An 11,887-nucleotide genomic window follows, 5' to 3' on the forward strand; every position below is an offset into this window, starting at 1 on the left:
TTACCCAGCAAATTGAAGCGAGAAACTATCTTTTAATATCTTTGGAATATATAATATTTTAAAATTTAAAATTTTATTAATTTATTTAATCTTTTTTTCTTAAACTAGGGATTTCTTTATCTACAATAACTCATTCAACAATAATGGTTGAACCAAATGAACCCCAAGCAGAACACCTAAAGGAAAGTCCATAACTCCTATATCATAATCTCATTGCATGACATTGTCATCTATGTTACCAACAATAACCGAATTGCAAATAACACACTACCAACAAAAAGAAAGAGAACAAATAGTAAAGATGAAGACAATGACAATGTTACTCAAAAGAGAATTAAGAACACTTAGAAAAATTTAAATGAAAAGTAGTATTTATTTAGACTATCATTTTTAGACCAAATATTTAGACTATTGATTTTACAAGATTGCAAACATTTATTTTAGTAATAATTATAATGAATTTTCTATATTATCTTGGATTCATATACTTTGAGTTAGATATTTAAATAAAAAATTTTGACATTCAATTATCCATGTATAAACTTCTTATATATAATCTTGCATTGATATACTTTCAAATATTTATTTAAATATAAACATTATTTATTTAAATATAAACATTGGGCATTAACCCATACGCGCAATGCGCGTATAAAACTAGTTTTACCCTTATAAGTAACAAAAATTTTATTCCTGATTAGTATTACATTTGAGCATATAAGTATGACATTTGTTTATATAAGAGTTATATTTGCATCTTGACCCGACTCGTATCATGGTGAGACGGTCTCACACAAGTTTTTGTCTAATTCTGTAGAAATGTTGACTGAAACAACAAACCAAGTCCAGATGGAATACCTTCAAATCTTGACTGAAATGCAATCTGCATATATATTACTCGTAGTAGTTTACTAGTTTTGTTATTTTAGTCGTAGACTTGTCGCGTTCAATGTCGACAAATTTGACAATGTGGTTTACCAAAAAAATATTAATTACAGGAAAATATTACATTTTACAAAAATTTGTGTGAATCTATCTCGTGGATCCTTGTCCGCCAAGATGATAATTAATACTTATATTACAAAATGAAATACTAATCAAGAATAAAATGTGTATTACTTATATGAGAAAACGTAATACTTTTACATACATTTTGATTTAAAAATATTAGATTTTTCCTTATAAGTGACAAATATTTGTCAACATCTGTACTATATATAAAAGTAAAAATCTTTCTATTTCATTTTTCGGTCCAAACTTTGTAATCAATTAATTAAATATTTTATTGGTCAAATAATTAATAAAGCTTATTTGGTAAGAAAATATAAAATGCAAATTAACTAATATCTATTAATTGGTAATATTGTTTCTATATTCACGTATCAATACTATTAATAAAAGTAAAATCCTCTCTCCCGCACAAACTAATATTATTAATTAATTGGTAAAAATATTAATAAAGTTTAATTGGTAATTTAACAAAATTTTATTTCTCAAATTCTAAGCATAATTAAACCATTATAATTGTGAGAATAATGAAAACAAATTCTGCGCAATTTTATAAGATAAAAATAATTTATTAATTATTATTTACACAAATAATAATAATTCGAATAATAAAATGGAAAAGAAAACCTATTTTACTAATTGATTAAAAATATAAAAAGATCCTAATGGAAAAGGAAACGGAAATTAGGTAAATTGGAAAAGAAAAAGTATATTACTAATTAAATGATAATTATTTTAAAAAAATTAAAAATATTAATAACACTTTCCTTTTGAAAATTTTAAATTATTTAAAATTTAAAAAAAAATAATTAAACTTGAGTTGTTAGATTTTTTATAATAATTAAAATTAATTCATTCAACTATGGATGAGGAAGAAAAAAACTAAATGCGATATGGTGAAATTGAATATACTTAAGGTATAAAAGTATAATTGCACATATATTACTATATTAGTGTAATTGATTAAATAATAATTGTCTAAGAATTATTATGATAATTAAGTTAAACATTGATCGTTGAATTTATTTTTATAATTATTATAATTAAATTATTTCTTATTTTTCCAATATTTATTTTAGTAATAATATCATTGCATAAGTAATATTATATATCGATCTTTTTAAGATAATTGTAAACAAACAAGTCATATATTATTCAATTAATTGAGTAATACTTTTACACTAATCTTATAATAAAATAAATGTAGACATTTAATATTAGAATTTTTTATAATTTCATCTTTATTGTTATTATTATTATCTAATTATATAATAAAAATACGTATCCGTGCACCGCACGAGTAATTGGATAATTATTTGCTCTAATTCAAGCAAGGAATAACATTTGAAAATATAATCGAACCAACCAATTTTATCAATTGCGCTATATAATATTCGATGTTATAATTTATATAATTGTATAACGATCCGAATATTCATAAAATATTATAACAAATCCATTTCGTGCAACGCACGAGCGAAAATACTAGTTACTTATAAAGGAAAATGCAATATTTTTTTGTATGAAAAATGAAATATTTTTACATCAAAATGTAAAAATATTACATTTTTCTTTAAAAGTATTACATTTTCTTTATAAGTAACAAACACTTTATTCCTAATTAGTATTATTTTTTGGCAAAAACTTGTGTAATCAAGGCCGTTTCACGGATCCTTATCTGTGAGACGGGTCAAGTCAAGATGAAATGTAATACTTATAGTAGCAAATGTAATACTAAATCGGGAATAAAATGTTTATTATTTATATGAAAAAATATAATTGTTTTGAAGAAAAATGTATAGTAATACTTTTACATTTTGATGTAAAAGAATTACATTTTTCATCTAAAGTATTATATTTTTATAAGGAAAAATATAATAATTTTGATAAAAAAGTAACACTATTAAATGTATTAAAATAATAATAATAATAATAATAATAATACTTTTACATAAAAATATAAAAGTATTACATTTGTTCTCAAAAGTATTACGTTTTCTCTTATAAGTAACAAATATTTTATTCTTGATTTAGTATTACAATTTTTGCTAGTATAAATATTACATTTGTATATTTACTCGACTCGACCTGAATCGTCCCACAGATAAAGATCGGTGAGACGGTCATACACAAGTGCGACCCTAAGATTTTACATTGATTTCGTAATAAGTTGTGATGCGACAGTTAAACTTTTTTTTTTTTTTTTAAACTTATTGAATACAATCGATATTTTGATTAGCTTGATTTGGATGCCTATTATTTAATTTTTTTGAGTGACGAAGAAAATTCGTAATTAATATTCAACGGTATACATTAGGTAAATCCTGCGTTGTGACCCTAACTAGCAAAAGATCACAATGACATAAATCAACTTAGATTGTCTATAGCTAACCAATTAAAACTAAGAAGGCCTATATATTGTTTCAGCTGAGATCAAATTTGTAACCTTTATTTATCAAGTTAATAGCCTGATCAGCTAGATTGCCCCGTCTATTATTAATGTTCCTAGTATGATTTGGTGCAATGCCGTTGCAGAAGGGTGGTCTAAAACAGGTTGCTTGATAAGGTTTGTTGGAATTTTTTTTTTTAGTACTACTGACTCTATTAAATTGTAGTATATGATCATCTATACTTTCTCAACATGTTCAAGCACAAAGAGTCAATAACACCTCCATTGAGTCTCAATCTCATGACCTTTCATTTGGGGGAGTCACTACATACCATAAATTCTCATTTTGGACTTTACTAAACGCCACTAACCCTCAAGTTGGCACTAGCAATCTTTTGTCATGAATCAGGATTTCAAGTTCAAATTCACTGTATAATTAAGAAAAATTATTGTTTTTTTTTTTTTTTTGCAAACAAGAAAAATTATTGTTGTTGTCGAGTTCAAAATTAATGCACGTATGTATGTATGTATATATATATACTCTCGTGCGAACTACCACTCAAGTAGGAAATGAGAGCGCTCCACAGCCGTCCACGTGTCCAGATCAACGAATGACGCGGTGGCAATTTTCGTAAATAACTGAAACATTGGTGCACCTAGTTTCACTTGCAAGTGCACCTAGTTTCACTTACAAGTACACCTATTTTCGCACCTATTTTCTCTTACAAGTGCAAGTAATTTACCTTGTTAATATTCATGCACCTATTTTTGCAAATATTTTCACTTACAAATGCAAGTAATTTACCTTGTTAATATTCATGCACCTGGTGCATGCACCTGGTGCACCTAATTATAACATTAGGTGCACCTAGTTATAACACTAGGTGCACCTAGTATTGACGCTCAGTGTACAATTCACTTGCACCTGTAATACATTTTACTTGCATCTACAATACATTTTACTTGCATCTGCAATACATTTTACTTGCACTTGTGCAAGTAATTTACTTTGTTAACATTCATGCATCTGGGTGCAACCTATGTGCACCCAGTTATAACATTAGGTGCACTTAGTATTGATGCTCATTGTACAATTTGCTTGCACTTGTAATATATTTTACTTGCACGTGCGCAGCTATTTTCACTTACAGGTGCAAGTAATTTACCTTGTTAACATTTATGCAGTTGGGTGCACCTAGTTATAACATTACGTGCACCTAGTTATAACGTTAGGTGCAACTACATTCCGGACACGTGGCGCGCTGTGATTCGTCCGCAGTTCTCTCCTAGGCGGCTTGCATTACGCACCTGAACGCAATCCTATATATATATATATATATATATATAGTTAGGATCATATGAGATCACTTGTTTAGGTAAGATTGTTAGATCAGATCTTGTGCATCTATTTAATAATTTAAATGGTCTAGATTGATTTAAGATACTAAGTTGAAGTGTGTGCGAACGGTAATAAAATGTGTGCGAATGGTGATTAAGTGTGTGCGGACGGTGATTAAATGTGTGCAAACGTGATTAAATGTGTGCGAACGGTGATGATGTACAAGATTTGATCTCAAAATTTTTTAATGGTGTAGATTGATTAAGATTTCCAAGTTGAAGTGTGTGCGAACATTGATTAAATGTGTGCGAACGAAGTGTGTATGTGTCAATCAATCTAGACCATTAAAATGTATTACATGGATGCACAAGATGTGATATCACGATCTTATCTATGGGTCTCACTGGAACCCTACCTTATATATATATATATATATATATATATATATATATATATATATATATAATGAGGGGTAAAAACTTGTGTAAGACCGTCTCACCATGAGACGGGTCGGGTCGGGTATGGTCGGGCCAAGATGCAAATGTAACACTTATATGCACAAATGTCATACTTATATGCTCAAATGTAATACTAATCAGGAATAAAATTTTTGTTACTTATTAGGGTAAATGTAATACTTTTAAGGAAAAATACAATACGTTTACATTTTTATTTAAAAGTATTACATTTTTCCTCAAAAGTATTATATTTGCCCTTATAAGTGAGATGCACTTGTCAACATTACTTATTATGAAAAATGTATTACTTTTTCTCTTATAAGTAACAAAAATTGTATTTTTGATTAGTGTTATATTTGAACATATAAGTGTGAGATTTGCACATATAAGTATGACATTTGTACGGTGCTTTGACCCGACCCGACCCGTCTCACGAATAAGGATCCGTGAGACGGTCTCACACAAGTGTGACCCAAAATGAGGAAATCATGTTCTATTATTATCCAACTTACCATCATCTTCTAGCAGCCTTAAACTTTCCTCCATTCTTGCTCACGCGTTCAACAGATAAAGTGAAAAACTTCAAGGTTCATATCATATCACATGAACAATAATTTAGATAACGGTAAGCAATCAGTTAGTTGGATTATATTATATTATATATAGCTATGACCCTCCCAAGTGAGAGTTCACAGATTCGATCCCCCGTGGGGGCGTTGGCTCTTTGTGTTTCAGTAGATTGAAAAAAGTATATATGAATAGATACTACATTGTAATAGAGTCAATAGTATTAAAAAAAAATGTCCATCATTAGTTTGCAAAATCCCTTATAATAACAGTTATCCAATTTGTGTACTATATACCATTAAGGTTTCTTGGGATAACACGGAGTATAAAATAATAAATATACAGTCTAAATAGTGATTTAAATTTCTCTCATGATAAAAATTTTAGAAAGTTTAGAGTTTAATTTGAGTCATCATACTACTAAGCACAATGTATATGTGATTTTTTTTTAACATACATCATTCATATGAGACTAATTCAAATTTGATTAAAGTCGTCCCGCAAGCCACCACTATATACAACTAATCTAAATTTGGCCTTAGGTGTTCATCACTGTCAAGCTAATTTAGATTCATTTTGAGTTACACGTTTCGAGTTTGACTTTTATTCGAGGTATAGTAAGATTTGGTTCAGATCTCTTGAACATGATATATGCATACAAGAGTTAATCATACGCCATTATAATTATGCTAATAGTTTGCTTATCAACTATCTCAAGTTAAATTAAATACAAAACACGGTGTAATCATAATATGCACATTTTTAAAAATTTTACCATACGATTTTATAACATTATAATTAACTTGTGTTTCATGAAATTGTATAGGGGAAACATTCTAGAATAAATATAATTATTCAAAAAAAGAGACAAAATTATGATGACTTTTAGCTAGGCAAGTAGAATGAATTCTTCATATAAAGTCCAAAAATTAATTGGTTTGGACTTTGGACACTATATTGTTTAGTATAATGCCTATATAGTTGGATAGAGACATAACATTTTTTTTTAAACATTTTTTTTTTTTGAATACTACTGACTCTATTTTTTTTTTTTAAACTTAGATCATCTCAATATGAGACTAATCCTAAACCTATAGAATCTTTCCTTTAAAGCTATTGTAGAAGTAAATTAGTCCACCGGTCAGATCATAATCTTTATGTATCCACAAAGAATCCAATCTAGACCTTTTATCATTCTTAGCTTTTTTCACATACATGTTTCCGGTGAGATTCAAATTCTCACACTGTCACCTCCCGTCATGAAGTCCCGGGAGCAAGAGACCTATAGCATTTTTTTAAAAACTTAGGGGATCTCAATCTCGTTAGACTAATTCTAAATGGCTAAACCCATATAACCTAACCTTTAGAGCTATTGTAGAGGTAAATTAGTCCACCTGTTAGATCATAATCTTCATGTTCCCACAAAAAATCCAATCTAGACCTTTCATCATTTTTAGTCTTTTTCCCATACATGTTTTCAGTGAGATTCAAATTTTTACACTGTCGCCTCTAGTCATGAAGCCCTGGAGCAAGAGACGTATAGCATTAAGTAGGTGATTGCGATGACTTGCTAGTGGCGCTCTCCATTGACCTTCTACACTCTTCCGTTTCCGTGGCCTCTCGGCGCCACAAAGGGACAATCATCTCCTTTGAGCGCGGCGATTGTTGTTTACCTGCTGCTTGTTGCTAACAAAGAGGTGACCCGATTCAGAACACATAAATAATTAGGTACATATTCATAGAATATAACAGTTTTTTTGTCTTGAAAAATTAAGGGGATCCATGACATGTTTAATCAAGATGAGTTTGTTTGCTCAACACGTTCACATGAAAGCAAATAGATGTGTAAATTAATTATTTTCAAGTCACAGCATGAATGAACATTTTTTATTTACAAAAAAACCCGCAACTACTACATGAGATTGCACTCTAAATAAAACATGCCTTATAACTCTAACTGATAAAAAATCACAAAGAGGTAAGTCAATTTAGGTTGCTCATATCTAATCGGTTCAATCTTAGAAGACTAATAGATATATGTCCTACCACAAGTCAAATTTGTAATCTTCCATTTATCAAATCAATTGTCGGACTGATGGATTGTATGGAGCAGTCTTGTTATCCAAATTCTTGATACTCTACCTGAATGGATAGGTCCATTGGTTGTTGCAAATGCTATTGTACTGTTGTCGATTGGCATAAAATAATGCAGTTGAGTTTTTCTTCTTCATTTTTTTTTTATTTAAGTTCTGTATATTCTATGTCCAAAAAAAGTAAAATAAAATTCTGACCAATCACCAATTCTTTTTCCACGATATTATTATATCATTTATATGCAAGTAGTAGTCTTAGAAATTCTTGGTGAAGACAAAATATGCCATTTCTGGCGGTGTATATAGTTTGACAAAATAAATGCAGTCAACTTCACAGTATGTACAGACTTCCCACCTAATTACAGTGATCATTTGAATGCAATATAATATATATGAAAGGTACGGCGATGTCGTGGTATATTCCTCGAATACGCTGAACCATCTAGTCTAGTCTACATATACTCCCTCTACTCCATTTTGTTTGGTTGATTAGTTAATGAGGGCTTGAAGTTATTTTCAATTAAACTATATATACGTTTAAAATTAGTATATAAAATTTATATGTTTAGAAATTATATTAAAAGTATTATTAAATTAAAAAATAGAATTTAAAAATTATTTTAAAAAAAAGTAAGAAAGAAAGAATTGATTTAACTAATAAATAGTAAATAGGACATGTAAAATATGATAAAGGGAGTATATATATATATATATATATATATATATATATATATATATATATATATTCACCTACCATATTATAAGTTCAACTAACCTTACTAATTACAAAATGATTACTGTGTTAATAAAAGTTTGAAAAGTTTCATGTGAAAGGATTGCTCTTCTATCTCAAAATTCAAACTTCATAAAGAAAGTGAAAAGAGTATAAGTATTGTAATTTTTTTTTAAAATAATCGCAATTCTTTACAAGGTAATATCTGTTTTATACGTTCTTGATAATAGATATGTTATCACGGTATATATTACGTAGTTGACCGTTATATTAATCTTATCATTATCATAATTCTCAAAAGTCAAACATAAAAAAGAAAGTGTACAGGCAATTTGATAGGTTCGTACTAAATTAAGGAAAGAGTATTCTAAACAACTAATGCAACATTAGTCTAAGTTTGGAGTTATTTCCTAATTAATCAACATTTTGAAAATGTGTTTTGGGCAAACAATTTTGGATCAAAATTTAAAATCAGAAAAACAGAATTAAAACCTATATAATTTGTCTTTTATTTATTTAATTTTTATTTTAAAAACCATCAATTTATTAATTAAAAAACTAAGTATGTACAACAGTTGTTTTACAGTGGACCATGGTCCACACAACATTATGGGGATCATGTCCACTATGATTGTTAAATAATAAAATTATAGTAGAGTTTAAATGATACTTTAGTATTACTAAAACAAAACTACTATGTGTAAAAAATGAAACTAAAAAATAGAACTAATGCAATAACGTATAATATCAAATGAAATTGTAGTAGAATCAAAATGACACTTTAGTGTACGTTGTTATAATGAAACTAGTTTGTGTGAAAATGAAATTAAAAAACAGAACTTATACAATAACAATTATAACATATATTGTTAAATGAACATAAATTGTAATTAAAATTATATTTCAACGTTACTATAATTAAACTATTGTGTGGAAAATGAAACTAAAAAAAAAAAATTAGAGCTCATGCAATAGTGTATATTGTTAAATAAAATTGTAGTAGAATTAAAATGATACTTTATGATTGCTATAATGAAACTAGTGTGCATGAAAAAATGAAACTAAAAACCATAATAATATATTGTCAAATAAAACTGAAGTGTAATTAAAATGATATGACATCGTTTTGCTTTATGATCCATTGCTACAACGGCCATGGTCCATAGTAAAATTTGCCTATGTACAAAGCCAAGGCCTCAAGCCCAAGAAAAGCCCACAGTAAAATACGACATGGTGAAAAAAAAGTGATTGTTCAAAAGTTGTAGAAAAGTTGATTTCTCTCCTATAGTCCTATGGCCACCCCCTAAGAGGGGGTATATATATAAAAGTTACGAGCACTAACCTAATCCAGGCATGTGTAATAATTCGAGAATCACATATGAGAGGTAAATCGAAAGACCCTGTACTTTGTGACTATTCAGGTACGAGAATTATGCACCACCTATCACCCCTTTAGGGGCATCTTTTTTTTTTTATTAAATAAAAATAATACTTGTTTGCAAATTAAGATAATGTTGTTATAAATAAGGAAATAAAAATAATGTTGGATCCAATAAATGCTTGTCACCCAAGTGTACCCAAAGTTAGGTAATATATACAAATTTTTTCAAATAAATGCGGCAACAAGTTAGTGAATTGACATGTTTGTTGAATTGGTATGCATGCTTTGTGACATTATATTGTTCCTTAACCACATTTCTCTCTTCCATCTCTTTACTGCATGCCACGTTCCTTTGTTGTTTGTCCCGGCGGCGTATACTATAGTTCGTAACAATAATTTACAATAATAATAATAATAATAATAATAATAATAATAATAATAATACTTAGCGGAAATTATGGTTTATGTGATTGGTTAGGTTGTTGACACTTTGTCCGCTGCTTGATGCATGTACACGTTAGGCTAATTCGTTTGGTAAGGTTCGTGGAATGTTTTCCATAGCAATCACCATTATTGTATGAATGAAAGGTCAATTTTAATGGCCACCTACGTAAAATATTCAAATATAAAATATTTATTTAATTTACGGACAAATTTAGAGATGTTAATATAATAATATTATGTATAGATTGTATGGGTTTTACATTGATCTAATTATGGTGCTCCCCGGTGGATGGTGCACATGGTTATATTAATCTGAAAAGTGAAAGGTGTAATGTCGGCCAGCCTATTCACATTGAACATTTAATTTAGACTACCTATTTTCTTGCCAAAATTCATGATTAAAGTGTATTAGAATGACCGAATGAGTGAAACATAATTATCGTACATGAAAATAGTTTTAATCAGTAGCGATTACAAGCACTCATTAGAGAGAGAAAGGGATCAAATGTGAAGGAACTCTCATGTAAAAAAAAATGATTAAATCTCAATCATTGATCTAACCCAGGTGAACCGTCTAGATTGAAAAAAAAAAATTTAAAAGTGACATTATGGTATAGGTGTCAAATCTAACAAATAATAAATAACTACTCCGATAAATTTGCAATAGTGGTGAGTAAAGTCGTATCCACAAAGATTGATTTGATTTATTTTTATCCAAAGATTTAATAAAGATTGGAATGATGAGATCGATACTTAAACAGCAACAATAAAATGACAAATAATATCAAATAATAATAATAATAATAATAATAATAATAATAATAATAATAATAATAATAATAATAATGTAACTAGTATCTAACTGAGGGCATAACATTAATTTTTTTTTTTTTTTGAAAACAAGGCATAACATTAATTTAATTCTAAGAAAACAGAATATTAATTTTTGAGACAAAATTACTTCTCTTTACTATATTGGTTACGATTTTTAACAAGCTATAACAACCTATTTCTCCTTACTTTATGATAATCAAAATAAGCTTTTTGATTATTCCCTTGTTAATAAACAACCCCAAACCAGCTCCCAAGATTTAATTCATTAACAACTTAAGAATTAGAGATTCACCAATTCTAATCAACAAACAACACACATGCTCGGTTTATTTAAGCTAGACTATAAATCTTCATAACACAAATTAAAATTTTATATATAATCAAATTGTGCTAGTTGATACAAGTCTTAAAAAACATAAACAATTACGGATTCAAGGTTCTAAACAAAAATTTAATACATTTGCAATTGAACAAAGGACCCTTTTACAGCAATATATAATCAACATAGTAATAATTCAAACATAAGTAACAAAAGATATATAAATAATAAGAAGTAAAGATAAATTAAACTAAATAAATCCCACTAGCCTTTAAGAATCAAACTTCAATTATCTTTGAATTGAAAAAAAAAAAAAAAAAAA

This window comes from Ipomoea triloba, chromosome 14 (genome assembly GCF_003576645.1).
Source record: "Ipomoea triloba cultivar NCNSP0323 chromosome 14, ASM357664v1".
In the NCBI taxonomy this organism is placed as follows: Eukaryota; Viridiplantae; Streptophyta; class Magnoliopsida; order Solanales; family Convolvulaceae; genus Ipomoea; species Ipomoea triloba.